Source organism: Zea mays, chromosome 6 (genome assembly GCF_902167145.1).
Source record: "Zea mays cultivar B73 chromosome 6, Zm-B73-REFERENCE-NAM-5.0, whole genome shotgun sequence".
In the NCBI taxonomy this organism is placed as follows: Eukaryota; Viridiplantae; Streptophyta; class Magnoliopsida; order Poales; family Poaceae; genus Zea; species Zea mays.
In genome coordinates, this window is record NC_050101.1 from 88,099,472 (window position 1) to 88,116,051 (window position 16,580).

A 16,580-nucleotide genomic window follows, 5' to 3' on the forward strand; every position below is an offset into this window, starting at 1 on the left:
CCTCCATACAAATTTAAAAAAATGATTGAAAGCACAAAGTGATGTATATGGGTAAAATTGCAACTTGTATGGTGGGTGGTTGCAACAATAATATTATACTGTATGCAATAAAAAATACCTGCTCCAGCTCTAGGGTCAATTGCAACGGGACTCCGTATAATTTCTTCACCATCACCTCCTCTAGATTGGTCCTCCGGTGCAATTGAACTAGTTCCTGCTCCTGCATACAAATTTAAAAAAAATGATTGTAAACACATATTGATGTGTCTGGGCAAATTGCAACTTGTATGGTGGGTGCTTGCAAACAATAATATTATCCTATATGCAACAAAAAATACCTGCTCCTGCTCTAGGGTCGTTCTTCACCTTCCTCCTGCGCTCTTTGGCAGCTCGCTTCTCAACGATAGCGTCAGCGATAAGCTTCTGAATGCCAGTGTAGCACTCGTGGTGAGCTTTTGCTATAAGGTCGCGGGATATTGTTGAATACTTCACAGCCTTCTGTGCGTACGACTGGGCTTCACTAGTGCTTTCATCAAACGCCTTCAAGATGTTCAGCGCATCTGACTTCCTACTCCTTCCAACTAAATCAGTAATACTCTGACCAAAAGAAGATCTAAAGCTAGGGTACTGGTAAAAGACTGGGGGTTGGATATTGAAGGAAGCATGACCGACGGGATCATGGGATGTGCCAAGCACATCAGCAGATGTCCCAGTAGGTGCTGCTGTTGCTACTGGGACAGATGCTGCTGCTACTGGGTTAGGTGCTGCTGTTGGATTAGGGACTGCTACTGGGGCAGGTGCTGGTACTGTAGCATGTAATATTGCTAGAGCACCAATGGGGACGCCGTAGCACGTGTCAGTGATACTTCTCAACTGAAAGTAAAAAAAACAATGATAAAATGATAAATGAATAACAAATTGCAACTATTGTGTAGTATCATTTGCAACTTACCCTGAGGTGTCCAAACTCAGTGGTCCCAGGAGGAACATCTCCCCTGAGATCCATATTTGCTATAGCATCAATCATCTTGGAGTCCAAGAAAGCACATCGAGGGATTGAAAAAGGACTTGTGTCTAATCCATGTTGCAGGTTGTCGACATAAAGCATCTGCATGTTTTTAACATTAGGTAAAAGACACATGGGTATTTTAGGTTGAATTCATATAATGAAAAAAAGTAAACCAAATTGGCACAGGTGCAATAAGCCAGTTGAAATAGCCTCATACTAAAATTATTGCTACTTTATGAACAACATAAATTACAAAATACATGTGAATGTGTGAACTAAGTTATCATAAAAAAATGCCCTCAAATTGCAACTTGTAACATATGACAGTTGTAACAGTAAACATAAAAAATTACTACTTGTGTAATTGGAAGAGTAAGTTGCAAGGGCAAAAATTGAATGTGTGTGTTGAGCTTACAGCTACAAAGATCCCGCATCCACTGATGGGTGCGTTAATGCCTTTCTCCGCAAAATCCTTTCTATATAGACGAGCAGCTATGCTCAGCCTGTCTACTACAGCTTTGCACCAGTTCTTGTTGCCCATGTTCTGGATGTCCTGAGTGTACTTCACATCATCAATCCTGATGCGAGTGTCAGTATTGGAGAATAGAAGACACTGAAATGCTGCCATGAAAAAGGCTCTCAGGCCCAGCTCCCCATTGAGAGTCCTCTTCTGCAATCTATCAGTGATAACAGATATATTGATGCCAGATATGCGTCTATAAGATTTCCCACAAATTTGCTCCCCCAGCTCGTCCCGCAAGGCACGAGCATCTGCATCAGACATGGGGGGCGGATCACTGCCAACGTTTGGTAACTGCAAAACACACCAAACACTGTGTTCGGTGATTTGAATCTCTTTCCCACCACCAATCTCTAATTTCATTGTTTCTGGGTTAAGCTTCCGCATCAGCCAGCTAAGCAACTTTCTCGACAATAAATGTGGCTTGAATCTAAGCAGGCCGCCAAACCCCTTAGCAACCACTTCACTTTTCAATTCATCAGATAGAGAATTCACAAGCTTTATAAACTTTCCAGGTGAGCATCGAATAGCTCGTGTCTTAGTTATACCCTTATTTTCATCTCCACCAACAATACCAACATTGTCATCACCAGACCCATCGCCACCAGGAACAAACTCTGTGTCTTTTTCATCATCACTTTCGGCGTCTTGTATAGGAGGGACTTTCAACCTTAATCTCTTCTTCCTTTCCTTTAATTCATTTTTATCTAATTGCTTTCTCTTGTTTTCAACACGGGGAGAGCGACGGACAGCATGAGCGCCTTGCTGGCCTGATACATTCTGATCTTGATCCATTATAAAAAACACTGAAAAAATGGGAATGCAAAAAACATGAGGGCACAAACACATGGTACAGATCTCATAACCAAAAATTGCTAATCAACAAACTAAAACACACAGTACAAAAATAGGAACAAAAAATAGTTGCAATACACACTAATGCTGCACACATACATTAGTACTGGGACGGAATTGCAACATGCGACATAAGCCAGTTGCAACAAGACTGCTAAAAAAATTACTACTGGGACAGTTGCAACAGTGAATTTAAACAAATAACTAGTTGTATACGAGCACAGTTATAAAAGACAGTAATGATGTATGTGGTCTGAAAGTAAAAATTATACAGTTGCAACTTATGTCATGGACCAGTTGCAACAAAAGGTACACTGCAGTTACAATAAAAGTGGAAACATCTGAGATTATAACCTAGAACACAAACTGCTTGTTCAAAAATGAAATGTATCCGCATTAACCTAGATTATAACCTAGAATACAACAATTAATAATTCCAATCAACGAATAATACTAGTTGCAACACTTGGGGAAAAATGGGGTTTACCTGTCTATTACCGAAAATAACAAAACAAATCCAAAAAATGGGGACAGAGAAATGGGAGAGAGATCGGATGCGCTTACACGGCGGTCGCGGGCGCAAACTACTCCGGCGCGGGCTACGTCGACGTTCGCGGTCTACGACTCAGGCGAGCAAACGATTCTGACGGGAGCGGAGGATCCGTTCGCGGAGAAGTGTGGAGGGGGCCGGAGCTGGGAACGAGCGGGAGCGTGCGGGAGCGTGCGGGATGGACGAAGACGAGAACGGGAGCGAGCGCACAACGGCTACGGCGAGGGCTAGGTCGCCGGGGAAGAGAATGGATTGAGCCGTACGCGGAGGGCCAGGAAAGTGGAAAAGGCACAGTCGGGTGCGGGTAAGTGAAAAGGCAGCGTCGGTTCGGCTGTGTGGATAGGTTGGGTCGGACCATGTGCACATGGGCGCGTAGGTTGCGCCTGGGTGCATTCTCTATATTGAATGCACCCAGGTGTAATATATAATAACAGTATATATATACACACGTGCATGCAGCTGACATTACACAGCTAGCTTAGCCCATGAAAAACAAGATCGAAGTATAAAATATAAACATCAGACTATCAGAGATACTATGCATACTCAATCAGAAAGTACTCCCTCTGTTTTTAAATATATAATGTCATTTGATATTTTTAAAAACTTTGATCACTCGTCTTATTCGATATATTTACTCGAAAATCTAAAATTTCAAGTCGCGCTCAAACTACCTTAAGTGATAAAAAAATTATAATAAAATAAATAACATTTCACATTTTTTGTTGAATAAGACTAGTAGTCAAAGTTTTCAAAAAAAGTGAACCACGTCGTATATTTAAGAATGGAGGTAGTATATATTATACGCCCATCGGTACCTCTTGTCAGCATTTTATTATTTATTAGACAGAATATCTAAGGTACTCCCTACGTTCTAAAATAGTAGTCGTTTTAACTCTTTATTTTATGTCTATATTCAAATAGATAATGATAAAACTAGATATATAACAAATTTTATTTTAGTACAGAAGGAGTAAAACATATACCGCAGCAAAGTTGAACGTGTAATCCTTTATTTTTTATGTTTATTACTCAGCCAAAAAGCTTTAAGACTTTATTTAAAAACACAGTATTTATTATTTTGTTACTAATAAAAGCATTTTCTACCCACAGTCAACCTGCTACGCATTGGATTTCTCTGCATCAGCTAGTAGCTCCATGCCCAACACACACATAAAAAAAACTGGTACTTTCTCTCTCCATCAGATCATTGTTCAGTACCCGATGTTCATATATGGTCCGGATACATATGCACCTTGCGTGGTCTCTTGCCTGCATGCCTAAAAGAGTGAAAGGCAGGCACGCACGCAGTACACTATTGGTACCTGTCCATGGTCGTCGACTCATACTACGCCAGCATAGGGATAACTCCTGACGAGCCAATCGATACAGCACACCTAGTACATGTACATGTGCCTCTCTCTCATCAGTAACTTTGCCTCCTGCTGCAGCCGTTTGCAAGACGAGAGGAGTCTAGACATTTGAGAAGTAGAGAGAGAGAGCGCGAGATAACACGCTGATCAGTTCCCCAATGGAACAGTAGATGCCATTCTCCACACAGACACTACCGGAATCCGGGTCTTTGCCCAGTGCTTTTTATCGGGCACTCGACAAAGAAGTCTTTGCCGAGCGCCGCACTCGGCAAAGTCCTGCGCTCGGTAAAGAGCTTATTTACCGAGTGCATGACACTCGGCACAGACAAGCACTCGGCAAAGACTGTTTTGCCGAGAGTCGAACACTCGGCAAAGATGGCTCTCGGCAAAGGGCCGTTAGCGGCCGTCTACAGCTGACGGCCGTCAGTCTTTGTCGAGCGTCAAATATTTGGCACTCGGTAAAGAGAGTATTTTTATTTTTTTAATTTTGGTTACCAAACTTTTTGTGGTATGTTCCTACACTATGTAGACCTACATGTACCATTTTGAGACAATTATAACAGTGTTTTCTATAGCTAGTAGATTTAGTTTGTTTATTTGAATTTCTTCAGAAAATTCAGATTTGAACTGCAGGTCACTCGAAACTTGGAAAACCGTGCATGCAAAAATGATATCTATGCTACTTAGCACAAGTTACGACCGATTTCAGGAGCGGGCCGGAAACTTCGAGCACCATGCTCACTCAACATGACCGTGAACTTGCCATCCAGGTGTTTAAAAATTGTATAAAACACAAACAAAGTCAGAAAATCATGAAACCTGTCCACGTGTCATGATATCATATGTAGAGGCTGTAATAAAAATTTGAAAAAGTTTCGAAAAAGCTGTAATGCACTATGTGTACAAACCTAAGAGATCCATATTGAAACTCTATGATTTCATGTGTAGTTCTCTCAGGTTTCTACATATAATGTCTCACAACTTTCTCCAAACATTCTAAATTTTTTATCACAGACTCTACATATGATATCATGACACGTGGACAAGTTTCATGATTTTCTAAGTTTGTTTGTGTTTTATAAAATTTTTAAACAGTTGTATGACAAGTTCACGGCCATGTTGAGTGAACATGGTGCTCGAAGTTTCCGGTCCGCTCCTGAAATCGGTCGTAACTTGTGCTAACTAGCATGGATATCATTTTTGCATGCACGATATTCCAAGTTTCGAGTGACCTGCAGTTCAAATGTGATTTTTTCGAAGAAATTCAAATAAACGAACTAAATCTACTAGCTATAGAAAACAATTTTCTAATTGTCTCAAAATGGTACATGTAAGTCTATATAGTGTAGGAACATACCACAAAAATTTTGGTTGGAAAAATAAAAAAAAAATAAAAATGTACTTTGCCGAGTGTCAAGAAATGACACTCGGCAAAGCAGCCTTTGCCGAGTGCCAGCTGGTTGACACTCGGCAAAGAATTGTAAAAGTATATTTGCCGAGTGCCGCCCAGTGGGCACTCGGCAAAGGAGACTTTGCCGAGTGTCAGCGATCTGGCACTCGGCAAAGAATATTTTAAAATTTTAAAAAAATCTTTGCCGAGTGCCAGATCGCGGGCACTCGGCAAAGAAGAGAAATAAACCGCCCGCGGCTTCTCCTTTCTCATTCTTTCTCTCATCTCACTCTCTCTCACCCCGCCATCCGCGCGCCGCCGTCCGGTGGCCGCCGCGCCGTCCGCCCGCCGCCGCGCCCGCCCCTCGCGAGCTGTGTCCGGCCGCCCATCCCCGCGCCCGCCCCTCGCCACGGCCGTGCCACCCGCCCCGGCGCCGTGCCCCCAACCCCAGCCTTGCACCGCCCTGCCCCGCCGCCCCAGCCCCGCCCCACCAATCGCCACCGGCTAGCCACCGCACCGCCACCACGCTGCCACCCCAACGCGCCGTCCTTCAACTCGCCGCCCGTGCAGGTATGTTAGTTTTCAATTACGATTTTTAGTTATTGTGTTAGCATTTTTGTTAGGTATGTTAGTTTTGTTGCTATAATTAGTTGTTTGTTAGTTTTGTTAGCATTTTTGTTAGGTATGAATATCGTGAATATGAATGTGATAAATGCGAATTTGATCGGATGTGATGAATGTGAGTTGAATATGCAGGTTTTAGTATCCTCCCCGTGCAGGGGAGGTGCTGTCAAAATTTATACTTAGTTATTTAGTAGTTAGTGGGTAGTATTAGGTGGTTAGTATTTAGTCGGTTGTGGTTATACTTATAGTTATCTATCTAGTTATTAGTGGGTTGTGGTTAAGCAATAACCATCCATAGTGGACATTGAATATTTAATTCGTGTTTCAAATACTTGTGTTAACATACTTGTGATTCTTTTTTACAGAGAAGATACTTGTCTTCCTAGCCGCTGCGGGTCTGCCTGCACCGCGTCGCGGCGCCACTGCACCGACCCGCCACAGCCCCACTAGCCTGACTCCACCGCCACCCTAGGTATAACCTCTATTTCCGCATCATGGTCATAGATCACGTAACCCAGTTAGGCGTCTCCCGTTCGAAAGAGATACGGTATAGATATGCAGATCTTTGCATATCTACAAATGTATCAGTTTCGAATTGTCCACGTTTTTTGGACAGCCCGCGGTTGCGTAGATGGTGTTAGTTTCATGCTCTACTCCGGTCCGAGATAGAGTTTCGGCGTCACCTCCCTGTTGTTCTCCGGACAGTACACTCTCCCTGCCAGGACGTGTATCCGGAGAACAGCGGGGAGGTGCTGCCGAAATTCTATCTCGGATCGGAGTAGAGCATGGAAACTAACTCCATCAACGCAACCGCGGGTGGGATTAGGACCTATCCTCACCTATTAGAAGGTAGGAACGTAGTGTACATGCATTACATGTCTATATTAAACTATACTCGGTTATATATTTTAGAGGATGGAGAGTTCTTCCAAGAAGATGGGCTAGAAGGGCGATTTGAGATAGACTTAACCGAAGCGATCGGAATGGAAGTAGATATTGAAATGGTTGTTGATGAGGAGGATGATGAGGTGCAAAATGAGAATGACTTAGAAATGCTTGAAGGTAATGCCAATGACGAAATTGCGCCTTCAGATGGTGTTGACTATGAAATGGTTGAGAGTGATGATGACACTTATGATCCGGCTAACCCGGACACATATGAAGATTATTTTTAATCGATGTAATGCTATATTTCATTTATTTTGCATATGTTTCTAAATACATATTACATGTGCTTAATTGCTTACTCTTAATTGCAGGTTGTTGGACAAAGATGGTGGGCGGTGGGACGAGGACGACGAGGGGGAGGGGGAGGAGGAGCACCCGTAGGACTGAGGAGGAGGCGCAGCAGGACGACGCCGTACAGCAGCAGGTGGAGCAGCAAGCCACTGTCAATGCGGCGCAGCAGGACGACGATGACGCGGCGCAGCAGGACGACGACGACGCCGCTCAGCAGGACGTCTCAAGTTCTGGCTCCTCAGGTTTGAGGAGCATCTACCTGCGAGGTCCCGCGAGTCTCCCTCAGCGACCCATACTTCGTGACAGACGTCCGCTGATATGACCCGATGGAGAGAGGTAGGTAACTTTAGATGTTGTTGCTGCTTTTTCATATTATATGTTCAAATTAATAATAGATACTAATACTTTATCTTAATCACTTGGAAAGGTCTTGGAAGGTTTTGGAGAGTGCAGGGGGTCACGACCGCAACCCCAATGGCATCCTCGGCCTTCTATGCAGGGAACACTTCCCTGGACTTGTCGAGTACGCCAGAGTGACGAGCCCAGCCTACACCTTCGACCACTACGTCGTCGCCCCCGATGCAGTAGATCGGGTCGGCAGAGAATTCAACAACAAGGCGGAGCGGGTGAAGCAAGAGCTGTGGGTAAGTCTTCCTCACACTATATTGTTTAATAAGTCGCATTTGTTGCATATTCTTGAAATAATGTATGGATACATCGTCTTTGTATGTAGGATTTCTTCAGATGCGAAGCTGGATATGAGGCCAGGGCGGATGTGGTGGCTACCACGAGCTGTAAGAAGCTCGTCGTGGACATGCACTACGAGGCGCGCATCCAGGCCATCGTCACTTACCACGACTCCGTCCTTGGGGAGAAGGTGAGCAAGAAGGACGCCCGAACCATGTCGTTGACTCCGGACTAGTACTTGCAGGTAAATACAAAACTTTATTATTGGTACTAAATATGCTTAGTTTTATCTTCTAATATGCCGTGTACTTTTATTTAGGTATATAACTTTCGATTAGACATGATTTCTAACCATCTCGTTCGTTATCTCGCAGTCGGCGGCACATGGTGGCGCGCCTTGCTCCACGTTCTCGGCATATGCTATGGCCCACAAGGGGAAGGCGACGTCCGACGTCACCTACAACCCGGATGACGGGCCCGAGGCGTACACCAACCCCGCCGTCCACAGCCGCCTCAGTGAGTACACCGCCATGGCCAAGGAGGTCCACGGGCCAGATTACGATCCGAGGACCGAGGACATCGACGGAGATGTCCTCATGAGGGTCAGAGGAGGCAAGAGGCATGGGTGGTACTGGATTGCCGACGGGGCAATCGACTTGTCCTCCACTCCCACTCTATCTCAGGTGCGAGCTAGGAGCACGAGCGCGAGCCCAGCCATACGACCTCGGCAGGACAACTCACAGCATCGTATCCAGCAACTCCAGGTTATTCCTTAGCTATTCATCGTTCATTGATTATTATATATCTTCTCTTTGCATTATCGTAACATTAGGGCGAAATATTACAGACTCAGCTAGATGATGAGAGGAGGCAATGTGAGGAGCTGGAGAAGAGGATGGCGGAGATGTTCGCGTACATGCAGAGCCTTGGCGCCGCACAGGGTCATGCTCCACCACCTCCGTTGTTCCCTGCAGCTGACCCTGCTGAGTTCACTACTCCTGTGAGTATCAAAATTTTAGTACTGCATGATATATATTCATATGTTCTCACACATGCAATCTCTTCTCTGTGCAGGGTCAATCGGCGGCGTCGAACAACCCTCACGCTTTGTCCAGCCCTTCGCCGAACCAGTCCAGATGCCCACCTCGTTGATGACCTGTTTTGTGATGATCCAGACTTATATTTGTGAGTGTTAGTGATGTTAGTTATACTTGGTCTTGTGAGATACTTAGTGAGACTTATGTGCTGTGAAACCTGATTTATGTGGTGATATTTGTGATATATATGGTGTTGATGATAAATGTGTTGATTATGTGATGCAAATGATATATAATGTGATGTGAATGATATATATCTTTTGTTTGTTTGGATGGAACAGCAAAAACGAATAAAAAAGGGACTTCCTGGTCACTTTGCCGAGTGTAACACTCGGCAAAGGGTATCTTTGCTGAGTGTTATGACCATGGCACTCGGCAAAGAAGGAAACCTGGGAACCGGTAAAGCCTTCTTTGCCGAGTGCTGTGGTCAAGACACTCGGCAAAGAAGCTACCTTTGCCGAGTGCCGCCCAGCGCACTCGGCAAAGGGACTGGCAAAGGGGCCCACTGGAGGACTCTTTGCCGAGAGCCAGTCCATTAGACACTCGGCAAAGAAGCCTCCTTTGCCGAGTGCCTACGAGAGCTCTCAGCACAGGGACTGGCGGTGGGGCCCACTGGAGCCGTCTTTGCCGAGGGCCATGATAGCAGGCACTCGGTAAAATTGGCCTCTTTGCCGAGTGCCAAAGAAGACACTCGGCAAAGGATCCGTCACCGTCACTTGGTGCCGTGACGGCGACTTTTCTTTGCCGAGTACCAAATGGCACTCGGCAAAGTCTTTGCCGAGTGCCCGACAAAAAGTACTCGGCAAAGAGGCCGTTGTCGATGTACAGTTCGCCGAGCGTTCTTTGCCGAGTGTTACACTCGGCAAAGTGTTTGCCGAGTGTTTTCTATGTTTTGCCGAGTGCCTAAGGCACTCGGCAAAGGAGCTGTGTCCGGTAGTGAGAGAGAGACTGTGTCTTAATGGAACAGTAAAGTCCAAGCAAAGCAAGAGAAATAAATAAACACAGAGAAGAAAATGAACTAATTTCCCTTAAAAATGAAAATCCCTTGAAAAAAAGTTGTCAAACTAGCGCTAAGAGTAACGTACACCGTAGAAAAATGCATGACAAACACAAGATGCGTTCATGTTCACAACCAGCTGATCGTCTGGGTATGTAAGGTCCAGTCCAACAGGCAGCAAATGACCTGCTGAGTGCTGACATGCGCTAAAAAGGAGACGAGCTGAGGAGGGTTTTGAGCTGCAGCCCTACAGGTAGATAGATCACACGGATTGTGAAGAGATCCAGATCATTTGTGTGTTGTCATCTTCTATTGACTGCCCCTTTACGCAAAACGTATGTAACTGAAGTTACTGATCAACTCGCTGTCTTGCTCGCGGAAAACAAAAGAGGAAAAATTAAGCGTTCAATGAGATGATAAAATACATGACAACCAATATTTCCCCAAACACAACTAAAAGAAGAATACATAAAGGAGCTATGTATGTATGAGGCTATGACGTACGTGTGCGAGCCAGACATATATGAAGAGAATAGCTAGCCTTACATGAAATCCCACTGGAAAAATGCGATAATTAGGGATAGTTTGAGAACTTAAATCCCCCCTAGGGATTGAGAGAGAAATTGCAAATTAACTTAACTTTTCTCTCAATCACTGAGAATCATAGATGAGATTTAATCTTCTAAACAACACTACCGGAATCGACGACTTTGCCGAGTGCCTGAAGCACTCGGCAAAGCCTTAAAAACACTCGGCAAACTCTTTGCCGAGTGTCGCACTCGGCAAAGAGGGCTCGGCACACAGTGCATCGACAAAGCATTCTTTGCCGAGTACTTTTTCTCGGACACTCGACAAAGAAAAGCAGCCGTCACGGCGCCGGGTGACGGAGACGGCGTCTTTGCCGAGTGTCTTAGGTGACACTCGGCAAAGTAGTTATCTTTGCCGAGTGTCTGCCGGCCAACACTCGGCAAAGAATCCGTCAGCGGGGTCCCTATGTCAGGTTCTTTGCCGAGTGCTTCTGGATGGCACTCGGCAAAGAAGGCCTCTTTGCCGAGTGTCAGAGCCACTACACTCGGCAAAGAACCTGTACCGGTGCCCAGGTCTTGGTTCTTTGCCGAGTGCTATGGTCCTGACACTCGGCAAAGCACCTCTTTGCCGAGTGTGTCACTCGGCAAAGAGACCAGTACACACCTTTTTTATTTGTTTTTCCTATTCCATCCAAACAAACAAAAGATATTTCACAGATATCACATATATACATCACATATCATCACAGACATATATAGCCAACACAAACGTTAATATACAAACATAAGTTCAGAAGTTCTCAACACAAACAGTATGAACACAAGTTCAGAAGTATCAACACAAGTTCACAAGCTCTGACATAAGTATTCAACATAAGTTTTGTAGTCTAAACACTAAACTCATTGAGGTGGGCGGTTGGACTGGTGCTGCGTTGGGCTGGACACTTCATGAGGGTTGTTGGATGCCGCCCCAGATTGGCCCTGCACAGAGAAGAGATTGCATGAGTTATACCAGATGCATTACCAACATCTAACTACAATTTTGATACTCACAGGAGTATGGAATAGAGCAGGGTCCATTGTAGGGAACAATGGAGGTGGCTGAGCGAAACCCTGTGCGGCGCCAAGGCTCTGCATGTATTGAAACATCTCTGTCATCCTCTGATGATCTGCCTCGCGAGCCACCCGCTCCGCCATCATCCTCGCCTCCATCTCTTCTAGTTGGGTCTGTAATATTACAAGCCAATGTTATAGTAACTCAAAGAGAAGGTATATAACTCAAGTAAGGACGAGTTACAGAAGCACTAACCTCGAGTTGCTGTATGTGATGTTGTGAGCTATCGTGCCGAGGTCGTATGGTTGGACTCGAGCCCGTGCTCCTTGCTCGCACCTAAGACAGAGTGGGAGTGGAGGACGAGTCAATTTCCCTGTCGGCAATCCAGTACCGCCCATGTCTCTTGCTTCCTCCGACCTTCATAAGCACATCGGGGTCGATCTGCTCGGTGCTCGGATCATATTCTGGGCCATCGAGTGTTTTTTGTTGACACTCGGCAAAGAGCTCTTTGCCGGGTGCTTTTTTCCAACACTAGGCAAAGACAATTTAAAAATCACATTTTAAAGCAGTAAATTAATTTAAATGAAAAAGTTTTCAACTACAAATTTGTATAACTCATTATGATGTACAATTTATATATTCAACATTTATTCATATGACAAAATAAAAATAAATTTGTTCATAAAACCTATATCTCTCTCGTAGTTTATGAAACTAAGAGAGAGATGTATAAAATTTGTGAACGGTCTCGGATGTAGAAACTATTAAAATAAAACTTGTAGATCTTAAAACGTTATGCAACTTTATAGTTGGTTACATTTTCAAATAAACTCATTTAGTGCCTTAAATAATCAAATTACTCTCGGTTTGTTATAGTACATGGGGAATAAAAACGTAATATAAACATAATTGGTGTAGTAGTGTAGTGGTATAGAAGGGTATGCACGCGAGAGAGGTTGCGAGTTCCAATCTCACCATTCACAAAATATATAAATTTGATTCAAAATAATAGTGAATATGATAGGGCAATGGGTAAGATAATGGGTAGGTTGTGGAGAGTTGTTCCTATTGTGGAGAGTTGTTCCTATAATTTAAAAAATTATTTTACTGTTTTTTTTATTTTTTTTCAATTCTTAATTTGCCGAGTGTTTTTCTTTGCCGAGTGTTATACTCAGCAAAGCCTTTGCCGAGTGTAAAATAGTCTTTGCCGAGTGTCTTAGACACTCGACAAAGAACGCGATTCCGGTAGTGCAATATATAAACTAAAGACACATCTAAAAATATTCATACCAAGCAACAAATAAATAAAAAGATATATATTATAGTATTATCTTAAAAGTTCTTTTAACATGTTTAAATACGACCGGGTTATGAACGCGTGGCTACTAATTATTCGACATTTTACTATTAAGTTATTATCTTAAAAGTTCTTTTAACATGTTTGAGAAGACGTAGAGAGAGAGAGCGACAACACGCTGATCAGTTCCCCAATGGAACAGTAGAGTCTAGCTAGAGCAGATGCCATTTTCCACAGAGAGAGACTGTGTCTTAATGGAACAGTAAAGTCCAAGCAAAGCAAGAGAAATAAATAAACATAGGGAATAATTATTAGAGGCAGAAAGGGCAACTCCAGTTTTTTAAGATATTTTCATTTTCCAAAGAAAATAAACTAATTTTTCAAGAAAATAAAAATCCCTTAGAAAAAAAGTTTGTCAAACTAGCGCTAAGAGGAGTAACGTACACCGTAGAAAAATGCATGACAAACAGAAGATGCGTTCAACGTTCATGTTCAAAACCAGATCGTCTGGGTATGTAAGGCACAGGTGGGGCGGAGCAGCATGTGTACCACGAGGAGGAGGTGGAGAACTCGAAGAGGCGGGCACAGCTGGAGATGATGATGAGGGCGACCTCGGCGTCGCAGAGCACCGATAGATCGTACGCCTTCTTGAGCAGCTCGTTCCGGCGCTTGGCGAACGTCACCTGCCGGCTGATCTTGTTCTCGATCCGCTTCAGCTCCACCTTGTCGCGCCCCATCTCCTACTTTTTCTTCGATTCTCCTTCCTAGCTAGCTCAGTTCCTCCACTGCTCTCCTCGATCGTTAGCACTCAACTAGATCAAGAATTAAGGATGAAAACAGTTTCGGAATTTTTCGAAATTCTGGAAACCGATTTCGAATTTTTTCGATCGGATTCACCGGTAACGGTATTTTTCGAAAACGAAATAAGTTTTCGGAATTTTCTATCGGAATCGGTATCGGAATCGGCGTGGTGTTTTACCGACCGTTTCCTTCAGTTACCGGTTTTGTCGAAAATTACCGGATTTGTGTCTCGGAAATTTTCGGAATTGTGTCTCGAAATTTTTTGGAATTTTCCAGCATGTGATTTTTCGCATCGCCTGTACGTCTTTAGATAAGGATCACTTATTTTTGTATTTTCTGGATGCCTTAAGATTTTTTGGGATAGATGGTGTTGGAAGGCAGTTGAGATTAACGATTTGGTCTTTTTCACACACTAGGTTTTATGGTTTTCCTGTGAGGTTGTGAAAAACTCTTTATGTGAGAAAAAAATATTTCATAAGTAAGCATGCCATGTCAGCTAGATCGAGTGGATATTCTGAATTGTGAACTTTGAGCCTGTGAACTTGTAATCTTTATGAACTTGTTTTACTGTGAACTTGTTATATTGTGAACTTGTGATCTTTGTAAATTTTTTATATTATAAATTTGTGATCCTTGTGAACTTGTTATATTGTGAACTTGTTATATTATGAATTGTGAACTTGTGATCTTTTGTCAACTTTTTTGTATTATGAAGTTTGATATGTTTACCGATCGTATTTTAGATTTCGACCGTTACCGGTGTATTTTCCGCACCAAATTTTCGTTTCCGATGTTTCCGAAATACCGATATCGTTTCCGTTTCCGGAGTTACCGATTTCGATTTTGTTTCCGATAAAAAATACGAAAACGGTAATGGTTTTAGTGTTTACCGACCGTTTCCGACCGTTTTCATCCCTATCAAGAATCTCCTCTCCCCCTCTCTCTCGTCACCTTCTATCTAGCATTCTACTAACTACGAGCTGAGTAGTCGTAGCAGTAGCACTGCTTTCTCTCTCGCTAGTCGTCGCTACTATTACTTGTACTAATTGCCTATATATGCCTTTAATTTGCAGCTCAGCTGAGCATGCGCCGTGCAGCGTGTAACATATACGTAGGTAGAACCGGGACGACGTATACGTAAGGGTGTAGGGTTGTCACACTCGGATTTAAGGAGCAAATCCGGGTGCATCTCATATATGCGTCAAGGAAGAACAACACACATAATAACGGAGTGCATAGAGATAAATGTCATAAATATCATAATGTACTTATTACATAGCGGAAGTCTTACAAAAATAAATGATAAAATAAAGCGAACTAAATATTATTCCCTGGCGCCACAAAGCTGACTGGGAGACGCCACCTAGATCAAGTCGAAAGCCTCAGTGTTAGGCGGCTCCTCTTCGACCACTTGTTCTTCTCCTGTGGGGGGTGTGAGACAGCAAGAGTGAGCTCACATACGTTCATAGCTCAACAAGTCGTGGGGAATAATGTGCATGAACTCACCAAAGGTGGGAGTTCATGTGAAGTGTAAGGCTGATCAATAAAATATAGGCTGAAGCTAAGCATTGCTTTTATAAGTTGGTCAAAGTTTTATTAGCAATTACTAAGTGTAAGTAAATACCAAACCTTAATAATAATAAAGAAAAGTAATAATAAAATAATCCCAAATGTGATGCAAATGTCAAATTGAGTTTTAATTACATAGATTAATCATGTGAGGGTCTGAGCTGCTCATGACCGTGAGCACGACTAGTATACCAGTTTTACACTATGCAGAGGTTGCACATCTTTACCCACAAGTCATGTTACCCATCTGCCAAGAGACGGCCAATCCCATACACCTCTACCAAGGAGGCGAGGCAGGGTAACACTATGAGGCCTTTACAAAGTTCCACTAGCTTCAGAAATCCCGCTACAGTTTATAGGAAGCTCCAGTGCAGGAATCCCTCGCCTGACCACCATCGCAGCAAAATCAACCCAAGGACCTCCCTACACTGACCACTCCCCTACTGCCCTTGCCCCTTTCGGGTAAGGAAGTCATCCACTAGCTTTCCTAGTTAATCAGCCAAGGGCGTCCCATTAAACCCTTGTGGTAGCACTGTTTTCCCGGGTGGTCGCTCCATGTTCCCATTAACATAATGATCTTAACATGAACAGTAATACTAAAATGATAATAAAAGTATAATCATGAATAAAGTATCTCCATACCCAAATCCACATAAAGCAATAGCAGATACTACCCAAAAAAATTTCAGAGGTAAACAAGGTATAAAGATAACCAATACTAGGGTAACCTATTGGATCCCATCAAAATTAACCTATGCAGATCATTATAATTAATATGAACATGGCTGGGAAAAAGTAAGTGATCAAGTGCACAACTTGCCTTCAATGAGCTCCTGCTCAGCAACTTCTACCTGCTGAACCTCAGGATCTACAGTAGCTTGCTCGTCTACTCGCATCAACACAATACATACATAGTATAGCGAAAATTAACATCACACCAAACAGGTAAATAAAATATACAATAAAAATCTACACATTAAAATAAGAACCT

The 16,580-nt window shown here is 43.3% G+C and overlaps 1 pseudogene; it reads right to left on the reverse strand.

Moving 5' to 3' along the window:
• The window catches only part of LOC103631157 (MADS-box transcription factor 5-like), a 28,636-nt pseudogene extending 14,680 nt beyond the window's left edge, over positions 1-13,956 (reverse strand).
• Between the last annotated feature and the right edge of the window lie 2,624 nt (positions 13,957-16,580).